The 24,274-nt window shown below is 42.5% G+C and overlaps 1 protein-coding gene and 1 long non-coding RNA gene across 17 annotated transcripts in view; one reads left to right on the top strand and one right to left on the bottom strand.

Moving 5' to 3' along the window:
* Nucleotides 1–24,274, bottom strand: part of sipa1l2 (signal induced proliferation associated 1 like 2) — a 664,341-nt gene that overhangs the window by 6,419 nt on the left and 633,648 nt on the right. The window lies entirely within an intron of this gene.
* The window catches only part of LOC138736110 (uncharacterized), a 108,469-nt gene that overhangs the window by 63,420 nt on the left and 20,775 nt on the right, over nt 1–24,274 (top strand). For 3 of the 7 annotated variants that reach the window (XR_011340098.1, XR_011340095.1, XR_011340092.1), the window contains exons 9-10: nt 5,920–6,075; nt 13,203–13,933. This is a non-coding gene — a long non-coding RNA (uncharacterized lncRNA). Of the gene's footprint in view, nt 1–5,919; nt 6,076–13,202; nt 13,934–17,523; nt 17,640–24,274 lie in introns of those variants that run through there. The other 4 variants (XR_011340093.1, XR_011340094.1, XR_011340096.1 and 1 more) reach the window with 3 other exon arrangements.

Genomic DNA, 24,274 nt, shown 5'->3' with positions numbered 1-24,274 from the left:
TGGGAAGCTGGCTCCCTGCGTAAAAGGACTCAGTGATCCACTTTCAACGTGAACACTGAATCCACCTTTCCAATTCTCCTTTTACGTAGATTGTGAGTTGGGCAATAAGGTGGCTTCTCTTGAGGCCCTTTCATGCCAGGCCTCAACCTGCAGGCCAGCTACAAGCGTGGAGGGAAAATATAAAACTTACCTTTCATAGAGCAGCCCTAAAATGCTGTTCCTGCATCGTATTCACATCAAGTGGTGCCTCGTAGCACCCTCCGGAGCCAATGGAGGGGGGGGGGGGGCGGCGACTGGTGCCATAGCGCCACCCATCATAAATACACAGGCAGAGAATGGCCATCTTCCTTACCCATTATCCCCAACACAGCTGGAACCACTCTGTGTTTCCAAGAACGGTTCCAGAGCGTGAGGGTTATGGAGGGAAGACGAACATTGCTCTACTGTGATTTGAGTCACAGAGAGTGGCCTCAAAGGCTGAAGTGGTCTGGTGAGATTCTGGAGCAGCCGACGGGCTGTCACAGCACACAGCCCGCACCGGTCACTCCCTGACGGGCCCTGACCCAATGGCCCCTACTGTACCCCCCTGCTGACTGCTCCTGACCTAACAGGCCCTACTGCCTGATGGCCCCCACCAACCACCCCGGACCCAACAGCCCCTCTGCCCTGATGGCTCCTGCCAGCTACCCCTGAATTGAGGGGGACATGGAAGAGAGGGGTGAATGGGTAGATAGGTTGCGGGCTGATGGCGTCATGAGCCTGCCCCTAACCAGCCACGCAGCAACTGTACATTTCCCTTCCCTGAGAGGGATTGTATTCGGTGCCTTCGAGCTGGCTACAGTGCATTCAAGAAGGTAAGCATCCCGACATAAGGGTGGAGAACCTCCGCCTTTCCAGTCAGGCTGTTTTACTATATGAAAGGGTCTTATATAAAAACCCCTTTAAGTAATACATTCTGGAGAGCTGGTAGAGATAAAGGGAATTGGCGTTGCAAGGTATCAGCACAATAGCAGCTTGACAGCAGGTAAAGTCAATGGATCACTGTGGAACACAAAAGTGCAGATGCTGTGATTGTAGTAAAAACACAGAAATACTGAAAGAACTCAACAGGTGTCAGTGTCCATAGGAGGTAAAGATATATTACCAATGTTTCAGGCCTGATCCCCCTTCTTCAAGGTATGGAAAAAGCAGGCAGCACCTGAATAAAAGAAATGTCAAGGGGAGGAGTACAGATCAACAGACAAAAGGTGATCATTGAATTAGAGAAGAGGCCAAGAGAGAGGAAAGGTGAGAAATTATCGGGGTTGAGGGAAGCAGGGTTGGCTCTGTGAATGCAGAGATGAGGTAAAGGAGACAGAGGAAAAAGGGGAGAGACAAACAGAGCTACAGGAATGGAGATATGGGGGGTGGGGGGGGGGGAAAGGGAGGCTGTGGCTAACCAGAGAATTTAATGTTCATGCCATCCAGTTGGAGGGTGCCCAGATGGAAGATGTGGTGTTATTCCTCTAATTTGCAGGTGGTCTCAGTCTGGCAGTGGAAGTCATCAAGGAAATGGGGCAGGGAATTGAAATCTAAAAATGCTTGTCAATCAGAGGCTGCTTGCTGTACTGGACGTACAAAGCTATATATAAATCAAGTGTTGCTTTACAGAAATTTAGCTTGGACCCAGGGTGATTGAGCCCAAAGACTAAAACTAAAAAAGGATTTCTTAGCCCAACAAGGTTTGGGTGACTATTTAATTTTGGGATCACAGACTTATCATTTATTTAAGGTTCAAAGGTTCCTTTTATTGTCTTGTAATAATATATTAAAAAGTATATACATGATATTCTTCAACTTTTGTCTGACAAAGAGTCACCATAAGCATTGCCTGATGCTTCTATATGGGCCCTTCAAAGTCACTTGAGTGTCCCTGAATTAGCCTCCAGCACTCGCACAGACTCTTGTTCAATCCATTGGCAACCTGAGCTTCAGATCCAAACCTTCAATATGATCAAGAACTCTTCAGAGCCTGAGGTTCTTCCAGAGCCCTTCTCGCCCTTGAATCCCAGTTCTGATACCTGGTTTCCATGAGCCAGTCTCCCACAGCCTGTATGTTGCCAGCAGCCCACAGCCTGTGTGAGTCCTTCAACTACAGGTCACCAACAGCCGCTGAGCCCTTCACTAATCTGCTGCCATGGCCACAGTTCTATAGGGTCATTTTCCATGCTTCTTCTCAACAAGGTGTGTTCTCCCTGTTTGGGATGTCCTGTGATGTTCTGCTAGTCTCCTGGAGTCTAAAAACCCTCATGCTTCACTACCCAGCATGGGCACCACCATGGTTGCAGGATTTAAAAAAAATGGTTGGTTCCTTTAACAGGCTGTTTAAAGCCTGTACAGAGCTGTCTGCATTAGTATTGTGCACTAGGACCCTGGAGAGCAGTGCTGTCTCCCACTCTCCCAGGAATGTAGCTGTACTGTTGTTCTTCTTTGGCTTGGCTTCGCGGACAAAGATTTATGGAGGGGGTAAAAAGTCCACGTCAGCTGCAGGCTCGTTTGTGGCTGACAAGTCCGATGCGGGACAGGCAGACACGATTGCAGCGGTTGCAAGGGAAAATTGGTTGGTTGGGGTTGGGTGTTGGGTTTTTCCTCCTTTGCCTTTTGTCAGTGAGGTGGGCTCTGCGGTCTTCTTCAAAGGAGGTTGCTGCCCGCCAAACTGTGAGGCGCCAAGATGCACGGTTTGAGGCGTTATCAGCCCACTGGCGGTGGTCAATGTGGCAGGCACCAAGAGATTTCTTTAGGCAGTCCTTGTACCTTTTCTTTGGTGCACCTCTGTCACGGTGGCCAGTGGAGAGCTCGCCATATAACACGATCTTGGGAAGGCGATGGTCCTCCATTCTGGAGACGTGACCCATCCAGCGCAGCTGGATCTTCAGCAGCGTGGACTCGATGCTGTCGACCTCTGCCATCTTGAGTACTTCGACGTTAGGGGTGTAAGCGCTCCAATGGATGTTGAGGATGGAGCGGAGACAACGCTGGTGGAAGCGTTCTAGGAGCCGTAGGTGGTGCCGGTAGAGGACCCATGATTCGGAGCCGAACAGGAGTGTGGGTATGACAACGGCTCTGTATACGCTTATCTTTGTGAGGTTTTTCAGTTGGTACTGTTGTTACAGCAGCTCTAACAGCGCCACCATTTTTTTCAAAGTTGCGTATCTTAAATCAACTGGATAACAGGGGAAATAGTTACAAGAAAAGAAGGGATGGGACTTTTACAAGATAGTAGACCCCTAATGTACAGTGGAGATTTTTAAGAAAAGGCATAGATTTATTGAAGGAGAAGAAAATGGATATTTATGGATTCTTGAGTAAAACTCTTAATCTAGAAAGCTCGACTTTGGTGGTGCCAGACTGGCAGATTTTCTGAATCATTGCATATTATTTCAATTATAACTGTGTGACGGATTAGATCATATTTAATATTGTATATAGATATGTTTTGAAGGAGAAGATTGTGGGGATAGTGTAGGTCACAAACACTTCACAAAACAGATCTCATTTAAAATGCCTGAGCTCTGCTCAAACCAGACACTCTGGGCCCAGAGCCTTTTGTTGGGACAAGGAAAACAGCTTTGCTAGAGGTTTTCATAAGGGGGTGCAAATAGAAGAACTGGGATCTCAAGAGACTTCACAAATCGGTGTTAATTGGACCTACTGTGGAGTAATGGATTATTGTTTTGAAAGCAACAGATAAATGGACTCAAAAGTTTGAGTCTGGTGCAGCAATCTGTCTGGTTTCAGTTTGTTATTCTAAGAAGTTCATGTGGTTTTGCAAGCAGAGAGAGAGAGAGAGAGAGACCAAACTGGCTTTCTCTAAGAGAGAGAGAGGACTGGTTTCTGCAGCCATGGCAAGCTGGCAGCTTGTTGAAACCCCATTTTGAAAATGGGTTGTGAGTTCTGAGTTCAGCCTGTTGAAAACCCTTGTGGTCTATACAAGAGGAAATGGGTGGCTAGAGTGTTTCACCTGAAATAAGGGAAACAAAACAAACTCTGTGGTGACCTGCAGAAGAAGGGATTATCATTTGGAAAATCCTGATGGGGCAAGTGGCTGATCAGAGGGAATCAGTTTGTGTGTGTCCAACGAGCAACAAATCTCTCTCTGAAACCAACAAGAACCTTCCTGAGTGGTAACCATTTACCTTTAAGCACCAGAGCTTGGTGAAAATTCATAAATGTTAAATTCTGTGCAGAGTATAATAATTGCCTGATACCAGTAAAGTTGGAGGAGTGAGAAGTGAGATTGGACTGTGAATTAAATAACTTTCCTGAACATATACACATTACATACACGTGCAGTGCACCTAGAATTATGAGGAGGTTAAGTTAATAGTAATAAGAAAGTTTGATCCTGTTTTTATTTTAAAGAAAATTAACTTTTAGTTAAGTAACTATTTGTCTTGGTGAATTTTTATTGCTGCTGGGTTTTGGGGTCCTCTGGGCCCGTAACAACCACAAGACTGTTTAATTTCACCTTGTGCTGTAAGATTGTATCATTTTGCAGTGAGCTTCGTATGTTTAAAGGGAACACAGGAAACAATCTTGTGAGTTTCAAGGGCTTTAAGAATCCTGGGCCCAGTGTGTTGAGTGAAGTGCAGCTGTGTCAGTATCTGGTGAGTTAATGATGAACCACAAGGACTTCTGACTTATTGGGGTTTTTATTAATAAGAATTCAATTCATCCCGGTGGCAGGTTTAGAATGGCTGGCACCTAATGAGAGAAGCCTGAGACAAGAAAAAGGTATGTTCTTTAAACTGCCAGTGTTTTTTCCCCCCCCATTTACGCCTTAGGATATAGACATTGCTGGCAAGAATGCATTAATTGACCATTCCAAATGGCACAGTTGAGTGATCAGATGGATTATCTGTTGTGTAAAACACTCCAGTTTTGTGGATTCCAGCATGGCTAATGATGCCAATACAGGAACTACAGAGGGGACAGATCTCAGAACCGTCAGAGCAGTGAGGACTTGTTGAGAGCAGGGAGTGGAGAAAATCAGCCTAGGTGAGTGATGTTTAAAAAGAGTGCAGAGGGCAACTGAAGGGTTAAGCAGAGTGTTGATTTGTGGGAGTGAGCACTTGAGATTATTGGCAGGGACAAATAAAGGGAGGGGTAGCTAAAGAGGAACGGCCAGTGCATGAGTGGCACAGTGCAGGAGTAAAACTTTGAGGCTTTGGCTCGAGAGGCTCAGGAAGAGCTTTCTTGCTTCCAGTGAGGTGAGGCCAGGTGAAGTAGTTTAATCTTTTAATTAAATTGGGAGTAGTTAATGGAGTCAGCTGGGGCAGTGGATTGCTCTGATTGTGAGAAATCTGGGAGAGCATAATTATCCCTGATGACCAGTGGTGGATTAACTACCACCTGGGCCCTAGGCTGAGCTTTGGTAAGGCCCCCCTCTCCCGACCTTGCCCCCTGCCCCCACCAACAGATTCTGTTTATTCACCTCAGATTTCAGAGTCTTGCTCTTCAATCATCTGAGTTGTACTTGAAATGTCATTTGTACTTTGATGAACAATTTCAGAGTTAGTTATCTCAGGTTAGACCCCACAATGTTGAGAACCCATGCAACATCGTGGCCCACCACCCCACTCACTGTTTGTCTGCTGGCTAACTCCATCCTGTTCCTTCTGCACTGCCTGAACCCCCTGTGTTGCAGAAACTCCTTCCCCCCCCCCCCCCCCAGGAAACTGCTCCCCGACACATGAGCTTTTCAGAGCTTATAGCAATATATTAAAATTTTGTAAAAGACAGGGAACAATCAAAAACAAGGGCTTTTGATAAATTATTATATATTTATTGTAGGTTATTGTAAGTTTAATTACATATAATGAACACAATCTGCAGACTTTCCTGTTTAACTACTTTTCTGTTTGTGTTGTTTTTTTAAAGTGAGGGAAATGGAGCAGTTTCTGGACCACCAGGCATTGTGGGTAATCACCTTCTTGTGGATCAGCAGAGACCAAGAGCTTGTTAATTGTCCTCCATAACAACAGGGGGAGAAAAGAGAGCCTGTTCAAAATTATTTTTGCGGTAATAACCTGGGAGGTACGGAATGGCAGAGAGGCGTCTGTCAGTGTTCCTCAATGGGGTTGAACTGTCCTGTGTTTCCATCGATGGCCCTGTGCAGGTTTCAACTGCTTTTAAAATGGGGCTGGCAGCAGTTCCCAAAACATTTCTGAAATGCCATAATGCCGTGGGGAGCTAGGCTATAATAATAAATCCCAAAATGTTTCTGAAACACCGCAACATTGGGGGTTGCCAGGCCAGCCCTAAAATGTCAGAAGGACTACAAAAGTCTTTTTTTTGCCAAAATGTCCATCAGCAAAATATGAGCACCAAAATGTCTGATTCCGCCCTCAGCAGAGAGCAGGGTTAACAGATCCCCCTCCATCTCAGTTTCATTTCCCTGCACTGTCAAAACTCAATGCACTGAATTAATATAGTTTCCATTCATTTCACTTGCACACCTTTCAGTCCTCACCTCAGCTGCTTAAAGTAATCAACTGACAACCTTTGTTAAACCTCTCCATGTTCCCACACCTCTGTATTTACAGTACACACAGGCAAAGATGCCAGGTAACTACCATCTTTCCCCATCGAGGCCAATAGATCTTCCATCTCAGTACGGCCCAATGCTCCTGTGATAGACGGACTATTTCATGGTGCTGAGAAGGTGACTGAAAGGCAAGGGTCTGTTTCTCTATCTCTGACTCTCTCTCTCTGGTTTACAGTGAACTAAGAAGGGCTGTGAGAGTTCGGTGGGTTCAATGTAGCTCGCATGACTTCCTGTGTGATAAATTTGCAAATCAATTTTAGAAGCACGTCACCATACCTTGTTTTGTTCAAGAACAACATGTATTGACGTCACACAATCAAGTTCAAACAATTATCTATTTTACAGTGCTACAGGAAATAGACCAATTGCTGATACCTTGTATCTAGTTTTGCCCTTTGTTCATTGAACAGCGACTTTTGAAACATTATTAGGCATTTGAAACAGTTTGTTGTGGAGGTTCCACGAGAGTAATGTGATCCCATATTGACAAGTGGTTAGAATACATTGGTGTACCAGTGGTTGTGACGGGCCCCCTTATCTTCTGGGCCCCCTTATCTTCTGGGCCCCCTTATCTTCTGGGCCCCCCTATCTTCTGGGCCCCCCTATCTTCTGGGCCCCCCTATCTTCTGGGCCCCCCTATCTTCTGGGCCCCCCTATCTTCTGGGCCCCCCTATCTTCTGGGCCCCCCTATCTTCTGGGCCCCCCTATCTTCTGGGCCCCCCTATCTTCTGGGCCCCCCTATCTTCTGGGCCCCCCTATCTTCTGGGCCCCCCTATCTTCTGGGCCCCCCTATCTTCTGGGCCCCCCTATCTTCTGGGTCCCCTTATCTTCTGGGCCCCCTTATCTTCTGGGCCCCCCTATCTTCTGGGCCCCCCTATCTTCTGGGCCCCCCTATCTTCTGGGCCCCCCTATCTTCTGGGCCCCCCTATCTTCTGGGCCCCCCCTATCTTCTGGGCCCCCCCTATCTTCTGGGCCCCCCTATCTTCTGGGCCCCCCTATCTTCTGGGCCCCCCTATCTTCTGGGCCCCCCTATCTTCTGGGCCCCCTTATCTTCTGGGCCCCCTTATCTTCTGGACCCCCTTATCTTCTGGGCCCCCTTATCTTCTGGGCCCCCTTATCTTCTGGGGCCCCTAGGTTTCAGCAGACACAGCCTAATGGTTAATCTGCCACTGCTGATGACTATACCTGAAAAAGATGCATCCAGCTGCAGCTCCTGACAAACCATGTTAGGGAACTGGAGCTGGATGAACCAGATCATTTGAGAGCCAGAGGGGTGATTGAGAGGAGTTTCAGGGAGACAGTCACCCCCAAAATAAAGGGATCAGGTAGCTGGGTGATTGTCAGGAGAGAGAAGAGGAATAGTTAGAGAGTGCAGAGCATCCCTGTGGACGTTCCTATCAACAATAAGTATATTGTAGGGAGTCACGTGATGGAGTAGTGGCTGGTCAGGTGGAAACAGCCCTCTCCAGAGAACAAAAAAGTGTGAAAAAGCAGAGCTCAATAAACATAAAATAGAGGAAGAGAAAGATAAAGTTATAGAGAAGAGACAGAAGATGGCACCCAAAAGAGAAAAAGTAAGAATAACAGAGAAAAGGGAAGAAGGAAAATCACTGGAGAAGAAAGAAGAAGGCCTTACCTGCACGTCGGAGCAGAGAGCCACCGTGGAGAGGAGCGGCCGATTTCTGGTGTTGGTGAGTCCCCAGAGGAGCGGTGTCCTCGAAAAATGGCTCTCAGAACCAAGAAGAGGTGCGCAACTGTGCATTCGTGAAGAGTCATACATGCACAGTGCGCAAGTAAAAGAAAAGGTTAATCCCGACAGGAGGGGAACTCAGCTGAGGAGTGACCAGCTGCGGGACGCCCAGTATCAGGGCGTTCGGTTGGGGGAAGTAAATAAGAAAGAAGAAGAGTGGTGAGAAAGAGAATGAAGGGCTGGAAGAGGGTGAGTGGCTCTGGGGCAACCGACAGGGGGATGACCTGCGGCAGGAGGCCCAGCAGCATGACGACCTACAGCAGGAGGCCCAACAAGGATACAGAAGCAGCTCACCAGAAAAGGATGAAGATACAAAGATACAAAGAGAAGGAGACTACACAGACTTAGATACAGAGGAAGAGAAGGAAGAAGACCAAGAATTTCAAAGGAAATAAGAAGGTAAAATAGAAGGACAAGGTTTAGAAAAAGCCTTTTTCGAAGAACAAATGAAGTCATTAAAAGAATGGCTATAATTAGAATTTAGTTCAATCAAAAGAAAAATGAAAAGAGCTGAAGATAGAATGCAAAGCTTAGAGTTGGTCATGACTGAAATAGGGAAAAGAGTAGAAAATGTGGAAGAATGAGAAGCTGCTGTAGAAATGGAGATAAATGATTTAAGAGGGAAGTTGGAAGAGAGTGGAAAATTTTTTAGAGACACAAGATTTATTGTCACAAAAAATTAATGTATTGGAAAACTACTGTCGGCGAGACAACACAAAAATAGTTGCCCTGAAAGAAGGCAAAGACAGGTCAAATATGAAGGAATTTATAAAAGGATGGATCCCGAAGGTGCTGGGAACAACAGATTCACATGAAGAAATTGAAAGGGCACATAGAGCGCTAGTACCAAAACCGCCACCACATCAAAAACTGAGATCCATATTGTTAAAATTTCTAAGATATACGACAAGAGAAAACATACTGGAGCAGGCAAGAAAGAAGGTGAGAGAAGACAATAAGCCATTGGAATATAAGGGACAAAAAATATTTTTTTACCCGGACATAAGCTTCAAACTTTTAAAGAGGAAGGAATTCAACACAGTGAAAACAATATTATGGCAGAAAGGGTATAACTTTATATTAAGACATCCAGCAGTACTCAAAGTATTCATTCCTGGGGAACGGAATACTGTTCTCGGACCCAAAGAAAGCCCAAGAATTTGCTGAACATTTGCAGGACAGGAGAAGAGAGGAGGAGTGACAAGAAGGATGACTGGCAAGAAAATATGTAAAATGTATATATCAAGATTTAAAGATGGATAAGAGAAAGGAAAGAAGGAAAAAAAGAGTGAGAGCTTTGTTATAAGTATAGGAAAATAGTGTTCTCGGGGGGCGGCTGGGGGTGGGAGAATAATCGTCACTGCGAAATCGGTTGACGCTTGTAAGTTCACAAACTGAATGGAAAGGAGAGTTGTGGTTGCCATCAAGGGACAGGAGGGAATCCAAGGAGGGGAGGTTCATTTGGGGTAAACGGTTATTGCTTGTGGGGATTGTTAGGATATTTCATGTCTTAAATGCATTGTCATATATAGAGATTAAAAAGGAAAACTTAAAAAACAGTAATGGAAAAAAGGGATGGAGGTGGTGAAGAGGCAGAAAAGAAGTGAAAATAAAGATATAAGATGGCCACATTGGACCATATGACTATAAACATTAATGGAATATATAACCACATGTATCCCATTGGAAAAAAAAAATCACATATAATTTAAAAGACAAAGTTACAATGATTGAAAAAACCTGGGAACCAAAGTGGTTTCTTAATCACTTTGAAGCAAAGAGTTCCTGTAATGGTACCACTGATGTCAAACTTCAGGTTAGCCATGGACACTACAGTTTTTGTTGGCAGGTTGTCTTTGAGGTGCTTTCTGGGCCAGGCCATCCCTTGTGAGCTTGTAAGATATTTTGAAGATCCAGAGATATTGTCCTCGTATAGCCATATGGGTGTGCAGGTCAGGGAATGAAAGGGATACAATTTATTTCCCATCTTGAAGCTGCATAGGTTTGTACAACCCAGAAGATTCCATCAATATCTTTCAATCTTGTAGAAGGTATAGTCCCTCACCCTTGGATGCCTCCACCTGCATAAGTCTATCAAGTTCAGCTCCTTCATACAGTCAATGGCAGCCCTCACCTTGATTACTTGTGCAAAATTCTAGAATTGTCAAAACTGAATGTGCCTGCATGTTGTTTGACAGGTTAGTTTTCAGATAGACTGAGACACAGAATTGCATATTTTAAATTTAGTCTCAAAAAAGCACAAATTTAGTTTTCTTTCACTTCAAACAAAACTGGTGGAAAATAACGTAATTAAAATTGCTCTTGGTGGGTAAAGGGTATTCCTGAGATTAAGTGAAAGTAATTTTCAGGAGGAAAAGAATTTAGCAAAATAAAACACTGCTTTTTAAATTTATTGTTGCTATTTGGAGCATACTCATCTTAAACAAGCTGCTAATGAGAACAGATGGCAACACTTTTACTTCACTTGGGAGTTAAGAGGTATGTTACACAAAACAAACGTAAAGTAATCAGTTTTACAGATCCCACTGCCAAGATGCAGAATTTAAGTTCCTAATCAATCCTATTTCGTCCTTATTTATTTATAGTGAGTAGAACGTTTGGTGTACTGCTGTGTTAGCAAGACTGATGCCAAAGCCTCCCACCTTAAAACACACAAATGTATACAGTTAAAGACTCACACAGCTCTTTCCATAGATACATTAACGCATTGACTTGCAGGCACATTCAGTTTTGACAATTCTAGAATTTTGCACAAGTAATGAAGGTGAGGGCTGCCATTGACTGTATGAAGGGGCTGAACGATAGACATGTGGAGGTGGAGGCATCCGAGGGTGAGGGACTATACCTTCTACTCAAAACAACACGACTCTAGATTAGATTTTTTTCCTGGCTTCAGCCCATGTAGAGGATAGGATCATGGAGGCCGAGTACACAGCAAGACTTCTCTCGGACCACTCACCCCTGATTTTAACAATAGAAATAACAGATAGCAGGATACAGTATATAGGTGGTGCCTTAATATGTTGCTGTTAAATTTGCCATTTAAAGTGGCTGCAGAATGGGATTAAATATCTAGGAGTTAGAATAGATATTAACTTGAATAATTTATAATATACCCCCTTGCTTGGGAAAATTGAAGAGGACCTAAATAGATGGATGTCCCTGCCCATAACTTTAGTGGGCAGGGTCAACTGTGTTAAAATGAATGTGTTGCCAAGGCTTCAGTACCCCTTCTAGACACTGCCTGTGGCGTTGCCCCGGGGATTTTTCCAAAATTTGCTTTCATAAATAAGGACATTTCTATGGAAAAATTGACCCAGGATTATAGACTGGGCAGACTATGAATGCCAGACTTCAAGAAATATTATTGTGTAGCCCAGTTGAGATATATCTCCTCACTCTTTGAGGGGGGAGGTGTACCATCCTGGGCACAAATTGACCTGCACGTGGATGAGAAAGTAGCAGAAGATTTTATTTACAAATGGGATGCCAAATTGTTATCTGTCAGCCCCATATTAAAACAAATAATCTTCATTTGGAATAAAATTAACCAATATCTAGGAACCATAGTGAGGCTGTCCCCCAAAACAGCCCTGTCTCCAAATAGATTAATACCCATTGACAAGATCCTGAACACCTGGCACCAGGTGTGTAGAGAACTGTTATGAGTGGGGGTGGATAATGTCGTTTGAACAATTTAGGAATAAATATGATTTATTAAACAAGACATTCCACTGCTGCCTTCACAAGATCTTTTCTATAGGACAAATTAGGTCCATCTAAGGCCCTACCAGCATGCAGTAACACTGAAGCCATGATTCGAAGGGGAACACATAGAAGTACATTTTAGCAATATATTTCTTGCTGCAAATGGAAGGACCTAAACTAGGCCTTCACAATTCAAGGCAAAGATAAGAGTCAGGCTTAGAAATACAATTGATGAATGGTCCTGGTCTGACCTGTGTTGGACCAGCATGGCAATTATTAATAAACAGTGCAGACTGGTACAATACAATTTCCTTCACCAGCTGTACCTGACACCGCTAAAATTGAACAGATCTAAATCAGAATTAACAGACCAATGCTTCAGATGTGCATTGCGACAGAACCTTTGTGGACACAACCCTGGATGTGTACCAAGGTGAGACCCTTCTGAGTGGAACTGGGCCAGACATTGGAAAAAATTATAGGTAAAAAAAAAATCCCACAGGACCCAGAGTTGTTCCTGTTGGGAAACATAATGGACATAAGACTTACAATGAACCTGTCCAAATTTCAAATCCAATTTGTAATGATCACATTAGCAGTGGCCCAGAAGTGTATAGTGGTTACCTGGAAATCTGACTGCTGCTTGACCATTATTCGCTGGAACATGGAAATGCAATGGTGTGTTCCCCTGGAGAAAATTACTTACGCCACAGTCCCTTCACAACACTAGGGTTGATAGTAAAAATCTCTTCCTTACTGCCGATATCCAGCATGTATGTGGATCCATTATATCTGGTTACTCGATGGGGCCAGCACACATGGACACCACTATGCAGGCCTTGCAATGCAGGGGCAGTCCACCAAAATCAAAGGACAGCACTTGGATGGCCAGTTATGGGGGGTGGGTCATGTAGCTGCCCGCTACCCAGGAGGGGGGCCAATACACAAAATGGTGGACTAACATGGTGATCTCGCAAGACATCAATTGGAGTTGAGGAAATCCCTCCAGAGTGATTGGAGTCGTATCTGACACCAAAATCATGGAGTCTAATCAATGTCATTAAGATAGAGCAGCAGCGGAATTTATGGACTTTGCCTCTTTTATGAATGCTAATAATTCTACCTAACTCTGTACAGCTTCTTCAGTCAATCAAGTTCTCTACCCTAATATCATCTGAATAATGATAATGCTGAAGATCCAGCTGCGCTGGGTGGGTCACGTCTCCAGAATGGAGGACCATCGCCTTCCCAAGATCGTGTTATATGTCGAGCTCTCCACTGGTCACCGTGACAGAGGTGCACCAAAGAAAAGGTACAAGGACTGCCTAAAGAAAGCTCTTGGTGCCTGCCACATTGACCACCGCCAGTGGGCTGATATCGCCTCAAACCGTGCATCTTGGCGCCTCACAGTTTGGCGGGCAGCAACCTCCTTTGAAGAAGACCACAGAGCCCACCTCACTGACAAAAGGCAAAGGAGGAAAAACCCAACACCCAACCCCAACCAACCAATTTTCCCCTGCAGCCGCTGCAACCGTGTCTGCCTGTCCCGCATCGGACTTGTCAGCCACAAACGAGCCTGCAGCTGACGTGGACTTTTACCCCCTCCATAAATCTTCGTCCGCGAAGCCAAGCCAAAGAAAGAATGATAAGAGGTACAAAAGTGCCATTTAACAACCAATTCCATCAAAATATTGAACCCCCTACACTGGGCTGGTAATTACAGTAACACCAATATTGAAGTTCATCATTTCGTGAAATAAAAAAAATAATTTGAGATAAGTGGCTTCAAGTCGCACATCCTGAGATGCAGTGTTCTTCATTTTTTCACAATTCCTAGAATTTTAGTGCAACTTTCCAAGAGTTCTATCATCATGGCATGGTTGGTGTAGCAGTTAATGCAATGCCTTTACAGCACCAGTAATCGGGACCGGGATTGAATCCCATGCTGTCTGTAAGGAGTTTGTACATTCTCTCTATTTGTCTGCATGGGTTTTCCCTGGGGGCAACGGTTTCGACCCACCATTTAAAATGCACCAGGAGTTGTAGGTTAATTGGGTGGCACAGACTCACTGACCAAAATGCCCTGTTACCGTGCTGTATGTCTAAATTTTTAAAAATAAATTAAATGGACTGCAGCAGTTTATGGAGCAAGCTGAGCACCAACTTCTGCGACTAATTAAGGATGGACATGCATTTTAGAAATGAACACCTCAATGAGATTTATGATTGAAGGCATCAACCAGTTTCCAAATAATTAAAATCTGATTAGTTTTACACACTCTACTCCATACAGTTGTTAAAGCCATAAACCCTAGCCATTCACTTTCTCAACAAGCTCAGATCAAACTCAAATAATTTTGATCCATGTTATTCAAATAGTTTTCAAAAGAACTGTCTGATGATTCCATTTATAATTAGTAAATATATATGATTTTCCAACTACTTTTGCCAACATCTTACTTCATTGTCCACAAGAAGATGACAGTGCCAAGTTTTGCAGTAGAAATGTTTCCAGATTTGGTTTCTGATGCTTTCTTTGGCTGGTCAAACAGTGGATTTAGGGCCTTGTGATGATGCTGAAATATCATTAACTGGATACCCTAAATAAGCCAGTAACTCACTTGACGTTGGCAGAGCTGAACTGCTACTTCTTTTCATTGTTTTGAAGTGTAGCTTTTGATTTTTCTTGTTGCTGGCACTGAACAGCAGAGTTGTCTAATCAAATTTGGGCCTAAAATTCTTTTTCTATTTTTCCAAACTGCTGCACGTTTCACATTATCACATGCTCCTGATTAGAAGTGACCGAAGGTTCTCATCAAGGTAGAAAGATGTTTAATCATTAAAAACCACCGTTCTTCCAGTTGCCAAGGCCATAGGGCTCTTTCTCTTGCACTAGGAATGATTTGCATAATTCAAGTGTGTCAATAAATAACAGATCTAGTAAGTAAGCAATGCTTAAAGCAAACTTTGTTCTAAAAATTGCTGAATATTGAGCATTGAACAATACTATAATTAAGGCAAATGACATGAGTAGAAATGAAGGCATCCCAAATCAGTACACAGTTCTCCTTTTGGTTACCTCCCAGAAAACAACAGGTTGACAGTTATTTTTCCATTTCTCATGACAATCATCCTAAGATTTGTCAAATTCAATTCAGGTCAGTGACTATCAAGAACTAGAATGGAATTGTCCATTGATTCTTTATGATCCTTGTAGCCAACAGAGGGGACCTAATCAGTCTGTCTTAGATTTTGATGAAAACATCTGTTCATTTTTACATGATAAAGGAATTAGGGGATATGGAGAGAAGGCAGGTAGGTGGAGTTAGGTCATAAATTAGATTAGCCATGATCGTATTGAATGGCGGAGCAGGCTCGATGGGCCATTTTTGGCCTACTCCTGTTCCTACTTCCAATGTTTCTATGTTCCATTTCACCCCTCACCCTTTCAAGGAGAAACTTTACCACTCCTGATTCCTGAAAAAGTCAGGAGATTGCTTTTTAAAGTGAGCCATGTCAATTCTTCTGGGCAATCTAAAAATAATAGTAATGAGACAGCAAGCCCGAGAAAACCAGTTAGATTTTGGATTTATTATTGTCACACTACATACATGACATCACATACAACCCTGAGATTTTTTTATGCGGGAGAGGCAGAATAACCAAAAAAAGCTGTACACAGCGTATACATTATTTCCCATACGTGAATTATCTTCAATGTTTTTCATTTATGGATCTCTTCCCAGGTTATTTAATTTACTGCTTTGTAACAGGACAATTGCACCATCATACAAGCTTGTTTAAATTATGACTTGGCCCATCTCTTTAAGGTTGCATTTCAGACAAAAGAGATTATAAAGTCAATTGGAAGTTAAATATTATGGGTCAAAAGCTTACAAGATAGTAGGTGCTTGAAAAATTTCTGCCTCAGGTAGAAAAAAACCCAGCATGAAATGACCATTTCTCTGTTAAAATATATTTTTGATCTTTTGAGACAATGAAGTGTGACAGTCTCAAAATGTCACAAGTTTAAATATGTGGAGAGAGGGAGAGGAAAAAGAATAAGGAAATGTACTGGTTAGTACACCCTATTATAGGTTCAAATCCAGTGCTGTGTGCAAGGAGTTGACACATTCTCCTGTGTCAGTGTGGATTTCCACCGAATGCTCTGGTTTACTACCACATTCCAAAGACATATGGGTTAAGTAGATTAATTGGCCATGTGGGTGTACTTGGGTGGCATGGGCTTGTAGGCCAAAAGGACCTGTTACCATACTGTTTCTCTTAAAAGAATAGAAATTGATGGACATTAAAACAAAGACCAAGGTACTTCCAGCTCATCTGCGAGTGAACTGTTGGTTGCATGGAACAGTAACAGTGGAGACATTGATTGATCACAACAATCAATCTCTTTCAATTAGTCCTGAACAGGCATGACAGGAGGAGCAGAAAACCTAAGCAGTGGAAAATTGTGGGAACCAGACAACCACAGGCTTCTGTGTTCCTTCGAGCATGAACAATGTCATGTTTCACATTATCTGTATGATGGATCACATTGCATTAATTTCCGAGAAAAATCTAATCTGCATTGAACAAATCAATGCAAATCAATCCACCAGCTCTGTAGGGAATCTGTATCTCATTCATTCAATTACTAACTGTTTTTGCAGATTTGTCTTCAATCTGACCTCTATTCCAAATGTAGTGTTTTGATTCCACTTTTCTGGACAAGGCGAAATTGTTTGCTAAAGTTGACGATACCCAGTTCCTTTTGAACCTTAAGAGCAGCAATTATTTTATCTCTTAACCTCTGTTCCAGTGAAAACACAACCAATTTATATAATCATTCTTCATAATCCCCTATCTATATCTCTTCAATGCAATACAATAGATGTGTAGTACAGCATAGAATGATCATTAATATCAGCATTTGGTGACATCGTCACCTTGTTCAAGCACAGGTCCTATTGGCAAGGAATGTATGTTTTATTGCAAGGAAATCCAAAATAGATCTTGATGAAAACTCAACGTATTGGCCTTAAATTAAACCTAAATCGATAAGCTATTTACTCAATCAAGGTCAAAATAAATTAGATGAAAAGCTGAGAGTAGCTGAACACTTACAGAAAACTCAAACACGAACTTACAATGACCTGTTTAAGTACAAGACAGGTTTAGGCATCTGTCAATATGTTTCAATATTAAAAATACTACTGTCTCATGTAATTGAGAGATGTATTTTTGTTTTACAAAATCAGTGTTGTAGCCAAAGTTCACAATGAGCTGGCAATGTGCCCTTTTTCGATTTGACTGCAAATCGATCCTTTGGTGTTGGGTCAATGCTAAGGAGTCAGTTTTCTATCTATTTATGAAAGAGTCAGTAGACATAATTATATTCAATATTCTGTACATTGTCGTGTACACAAACTACATAATCTCCTTTGTTTTCCCTGTAAAGGCACTTTTAATACAGCATCACTATCAAGAGAGGTAAAAGAGCATCTCTTCAGAGACAAAAAAAAAAGAAATTGTAAACATAGCGACCTTGAAAGCCAGAGAAGAGCAAAGACAGAGGTACAGCAATATAAGTCACAAATTCATGGATAAGGTAGATTTCCAAAATTGCTAGAGGTACCAAAAACAAGAGGGCATAGGTTTAAAATGTGTTGAAGAAGTTTCACTGGGGAGCGAGAGTTTTTACCCCTCCACCTACAAAGCTGGTTGATTTTTGGAACACATTGCCAGAGGAGATAGTGGAAGCAGGAACAATTATTCTGTTTAAGAGGCATTAAGAAATGCAGGCAAATGTGATCAGTGAAAAATTTGGCATGGATGTGGTGTTCTGTACAACTAACAAAGTTAAACATGCAGTTGGCATAGATGAAGCATTCTCCCCTTGTGCAGCACAAGAATGTGGGGGTATCTAAAGGAACTACACCTTAAAAATCTGTTAGCAAATCTAACTCTTTTATAAATATCAGTAACATTAAGAACATTTTTTCAATTTGCAGATTTACACCCCAGATTCCTTGCAAACTCACCTACTCATCAAGCCTCCAGCATAGAGCAACTTTTCACACATTGCCAACAGCAATAGACAGGATTCTAAGCAGAGTTGGGGGATGCTGAAGACAGGGCATGATCATGGGGAGAGACTGGAGCCACAACAGCATTAATCACAGGCCATTCAACAATCTCACTTTATTATGTGTACACGCCGAACATGACAGTGGGAAAATATGCACACCCAATAATTAAAACACCCACTACTTTAAATATTTCAGGCTTGTCCAGATTCATAGAAATTAAAGATCTATAACCATCATCATGCTGTTTTGAATGTCCTTTTGGCAGCAGGGCATTTAGCAGATGGCATCCTGCACCTCTGTAAGATCTATTCCTCATGGTGATCCCAAGTATTGACTGACAAAATGCATCTTGGTAGTGCTACTGAATCTAATCCATAGCAGCTGTTAGAAAGAGAGCTAGGATATAGTTTTCAGCTATTCAATTAATTCAGGATTACCTGTACCTTCACTATTTCAGATTTATTGTCAGAGTACATCATCACTTATTGGCAGTGCAAAAAAAAACTGTACACAGCATACACATGTAAACAAATTAAACAAACTGTGCAATATAAAGAGAGTGAAAATAAAATAAAGTGCACAAGAGTCCTTAAATGAGTCCCTGATTGAGTTTGTCATTGAGGAGTCTGATGGTGGAGGGGTAGCAGCTGTTCCTGAACCTGGTGGTGTAAATCTTGCTGGGTGGTGTGTGGATCTTTGATTATTGCTTCTGCTCTCCAATGGTAGTGTTCCCTATAGATGTTCTTGATGGTGGGGAGGGATTTGCCTGTGGTGTCCACTACCTTTTTCAGGGCTTTTTGCTCGGGGGCATTCGTGTCCCCATACCAGACTGTGATGCTACACATCTGTAGAAATTTGCCAGAGTTTCTGGTGTCAGACCAAACCTCAGCAAACTCCTGAGCAAGTAGAGGTGCTGACATGGTTTCTTCGCAATGCCATTTGTATATTAGGTCCAGGAAAGATCTTCTGAGATAATGATTCCCAGGAATTTAAATTTGCTCACCCTCTCCACCTCTGATCCCTCAATGATCACTGGATCATGCATTTCTGGTTTTCCTTTCCTGAAGTCAACAATCAGCTCCTTGGTTTTGGTGACATTGGGTACAAGGTTGTTGTTGGTGCATCATTCAGCCACGATTTCAATCTCCCTCCTGAATACTAACTCATTGCTTCTTTTTATACAACCCACTACCGTGGTATTGTTAGAGAATTTGTAGATGGTGTACTGAGCTACACCATCATAGGTGTAAAGTGAATAGAGCAGGGGGCTAAGAACACAGCCCTCTGGTGCTCTGGTACTAATGGAGGTTGTGGAGGAGAAATTCTTACCAATCCTCACTTATTGTGGACTGGAGGTGAGTAAATCCATGATCCAATTACACAGCTTCTTGACTACTAGTCCATACTCCCTTGATGGTCTGACCTGAAAAAAATCTATTGGTCCCAAGTAGGCTTTTGAGTAGAAGAGTCTATTTCCAGTGTAGTAAAATGCGAGCTGCTAGAGGAACTCAGTGGGTCAAGCAGCCATCATGGGTAGAATGGATAGTCAATTGTTAGGGTGGGGACTCGTAAAAAGGGAGTGTTATTTTCCATACAAGGTGGAAATAAGGTGTGGAGGGGCTAATAGGTGATATTGGACAGGAGGTGGAGAGAAAGGCAGAAGGGAAGACCACTGGGAGGAGGTATGGTTACCATGAAAAGTAAAAGCAGGAGTAGATAAAGATTTTAATTTTTTTTAAATTAAGACACACATATAGCACAGTAACAGGCCATTTCAGCCCATTAACCTATGCCACCCAATTAACTTACACCCCCGGTACGTTTCGAACAGTGGAAGGAAACCGGGTCCCCAGAAAAAAACCATACAAAGGCAGGGAGAATTACAAATTCCTTACAGACAGCGTGGGTGTAAAGGTTAAAATGTATTTAATGCTCGTAAGTAGTCAGTTTGTGGTTTTGTTTAACATTTTTAATGCTGTCTCCTTGCAACATCTTTGAGCCAGGGTTATATGGCTTGTTTAAGAGATAAAGATGCTCAGTTTAGTTTCTTCTGTTCTGTCAAGTGGAGGAATCAGAAATGTTCCGACATTCTTCTATTGACCATCTAACAATGTTTTAATGGGTTGTAATAACATATAGCAACTTATAATAGCTTTAATAATGTTTAATATTATTCAATAAACAGTGGAAAGCTCAATTTAACTTTAGTACGAATTTTTTTGAATGAGTCATAGAAAACATTCTATGATCTTCCAAGTGACTATAAAGGAAAATAGTCGCTATAGCGGGATTCAAACCCTGGTCCTGATCGCTTGTGTGGTAGAGGTGTTGTGCTGACTGCTACTCCAACCATGCCACCCCAAATTATAGAAATAGTGGAATCAGATAAAGGTCAGAATTACCTAAATTAGAACGATCAATGCTCATGCTATTAAGGCTTACCAGATAAAATATGGTGTGTTGTTCCTCAAGTTTCTATTTGGCCTCTCCCTGACAGTAAATGAGGATGAGGACAGATGGATCTGTGTCAGAATGGTTGGGGGAGTTGAAATGGTGCCTAAAGAGTTGGAAGGATAATGGGGAGGGCTCCAGAGTCATTAGGAGGCTCACTTTGCAACATATAGGCAAATAATTTCAGCATCATGTGGAGTCCAACCTCCCTCCCCCAATGTTGGCAAACTCACTCCCTTATGATAGAAATCCTCCTGCAGCTCCCCCCACCCACAAACTCATCAAGCCTCCCAGGGTCTGTCTCCATCTCCTCTGTGAACTTGTCTAATAAAAATCTCCCCAATCTAACATTTCTTCATCCACATCCATACTTTCTTTCCCACCCCTTCCTTTTTCCTGCACCACCCTTGGTCTTCTGAACCCACACTGGCTCTGACTCCTCAATGAATCTTTATTATCTCTTCAGATCTCCCCCTTACCAATACTGAACAGCCCGTCTTCAGCAAAGGTCTTGCCTCTCACCTTCTTTGTCCTGACCTCAATAAATTCCAAGCCCGACGTGGTTTTGAATGCCCACGGCCTTCTCCACCATGCTCATTTTTCTGACAAGGAGTTCCAACCTCCACCCCCACTGAACCCCTCCACCTCCCAAGTAATGATCCTTTTAGTTCTCTCCAGCAGTCTACTTCTTTTGGGCACTCCTCTGCAGCATGTTTTCTTTTGTCAACCTTTTTTTCTCCATTTGCCAGCAGGGTATGAACTATCTGGACTGCTCCATCTCACTCACTCAATTTAGCATCCCCGCTTCCCAAAATTCACTGCTCTCTACTCACTTGGCACCAATCCCAAACTTCATCATCAAACCTGTAGACAAAGGAAGCTCAGTTGTAGTCTGGAGAATTGACCTCTACAATGCAGACGTTAACTCTCAGACATCACCTCATATATTTACCACGGCCCTCAAACCATCATCAAGATATCATCACCCAGACTATCATAGACCTCATCACCAGGTGCTCCTATTGCCATTGCCTACAACCTGATAATTCCCTGCCTGCTTTTATTTCTACCCAAAGTTTGCAAATAGAACTACCATGGCAGTCCTATTGTTTCTGTCTGCTCCTGCTCTGCTGAACTCATCTCCTCATACTTCAACAGCATCTTGACGTCCCTTCCTGTACCACATGAAGTTCTCAGGGTCCCCTGATGTTTTCTTGAATGCAGAGCCATGCAGTCCCCAATCTCTGACACACTCCACCATTTGGTGAAACTTGTCCTCACCCTTAACAATAACTTTGAATCCTCCCATTTCCTCTAGATCCAGAGTGCAGCCACAGCCATATGTATGGGCCCATCTTTTTGTCAGATAGATAGAACAATCCCTGTTCCAATCCTGCTCAGTTACCACTCTTCAACTCTCCCTCTGATTGATCAACAACTGCATTGGTGCTAACTCTCATCCCCATAAAGAACTCAACAATTTTATTAACCTCACTGCCAACTTCCATCCATCCCTTAGATTTACCTGGACTGTTTCTGACACCTCTCTCTCCCCTTTCTTTTTTAAAATTTTAAAAATTTCTCACACTGTGAACCATATCAATCAAATATACACAGTGGCATTTTCTCCCCTTTTTTCCCCCTACCTTCCTCCCCCCTTCCCATCCCCCTCCAAACCCATTAATCGTTCAACATATACAATACAATAAAACCATTAAACAATGTCATCACACAATGAAAAAAACAAGAAAACCGTGTCATCTACTTTTACACACTGGATCAAGTTATTTTGTCTTCTTATCATTTTAGGGGGTGGAGGTCCGAGTCAAGCCCTCTCTGTTATGTTCCATGTATGGTTTCCAAATTTGTACAAATAATGTACTTTATTTTTTAAATTATATGTTATTTTTTCCAATGGAATACATTTATTCATTTCCATGTACCATTGCTGTACTCTCAGGCTCTCTTCTGATTTCCAAGTTGACATTATACATTTTTTTTGCTACAGCTAAGGCGATCATAATAAATCTTTTTTGCGCTTCATCCAGTTTGAGGCCTAATTCTTTACTTCTTATTATTTCTAGAAGAAAGATCTCTGGATTTTTTGGTATGTTGTTTTTTGGGATTTTATTTAATACCTGATTTAGATCTTCCCAAAACATTTTCACTTTCTCACATGCCGAGATTGCATGTACTGTTGTTCCCATTTCCTTCTTACAGCGAAAATATCTATCTGATAATGTTGGATCCCATTTTTTTTTTTTTTTAACTTTTGGGGTGTGATATATAACCTGTGTAACAACAGACTCGCCAAGGCAAATAGCGCCTTTGGAAGACTACACAAAAGAGTCTGGAAAAACAACCACCTGAAGAAACACACAAAGATCAGCGTGCACAGAGCCGTTGTCATACCCACGCTCCTGTTCGGCTCCGAATCATGGGTCCTCTACCGGCATCACCTACGGCTCCTAGAATGCTTCCATCAGCGCTGTCTCCGCTCCATCCTCAACATTCATTGGAATGACTTCATCACCAACATCGAAGTACTCGAGCTGGCAGAGTCTGCAAGCATCGAATCCATGCTGCTGAAGACCCAACTGCGCTGGGTGGGTAACGTCTCCAGAATGGAGGACCATCTCCTTTCCAAGATTGTGTTCTATGGCGAGCTCTCCACTGGGCACCGAGACAGAGGTGCACCAAAGAAGAGGTACAAGGACTGCTTAAAGAAATCTCTTGGTGCCTGCCACATTGACCACCGCCAGTGGGCTGGTATTGCCTCCAAACGTGCATCTTGGCGTCTCACAGTTCGGCGGGCAGCAACTTCCTTTGAAGAAGACCACAGAGCCCACCTCACTGACAAAAGACAAAGGAGGAAAAACCCAACACCCAACCCCAACCAACTAATTTTCCCTTGCAACCGCTGCAACCGTGCCTGCCTGTCCCACATCAGACTTGTCAGTCACCAACGAGCCTGCAGCAGACGTGGACATACCCCTCAATAAATCTTCATCCGCGAAGCCAAGCCAAAGAAAAACCAATTATACTGTATCATGCGTAACCTTGTGTTTATTATATTCTTCATAGTTCCAGAGCATAACTTTTTCCATATTTCATTTTTTATCTTTATATTTAAATCTTTTTCCCACTTTTGTTTGGGATTATAGCTTATTTCATCATTTTCCTTCTCTTGCAGCTTGATGTACATGTTCATTATAAAACTTTTTATTATCATTGTTTCTGTAATTACATATTCAAAGCTGCTTCCTTCTGGTAATCTGTCTGTTTCCCAATTTATCTGTTAAGTAGGTTTTCAGTTGATGGTATGCAAACATTGTACCATGAGTTATTCCATATTTGTACTTCATTTGTTCAAATATTAAAAAAATTATTTCCCAAAAAAACAATTTTCTATTCTTTTAATTCCTTTTCTCTCCCATTCTCTAAAAGAAAGATTATCTAAAAGAGATTAGCTGATTTTACGTCAATAATAATTTTGGTAGTTGGTAATTTGTTTTTTTCCTTTCTAAGTGAATCTTCTTCCATATATTGAGTAAATGATGCAGTACTGGTGAGCTTTTATATTGCACCAGCTTTTCATCCCACTTATAAAGTATATGTTCCGGTACCTTCTCTCCTATTTTATCTAGCTCTATTTTAGTCCAATCTGGT

Source organism: Narcine bancroftii, chromosome 6 (assembly GCF_036971445.1).
Source record: "Narcine bancroftii isolate sNarBan1 chromosome 6, sNarBan1.hap1, whole genome shotgun sequence".
NCBI classification, from domain to species: Eukaryota; Metazoa; Chordata; class Chondrichthyes; order Torpediniformes; family Narcinidae; genus Narcine; species Narcine bancroftii.
The sequence above is the reverse complement of the archived record's forward strand: the minus strand, read 5'-3'. Positions and strand labels throughout refer to the sequence as shown.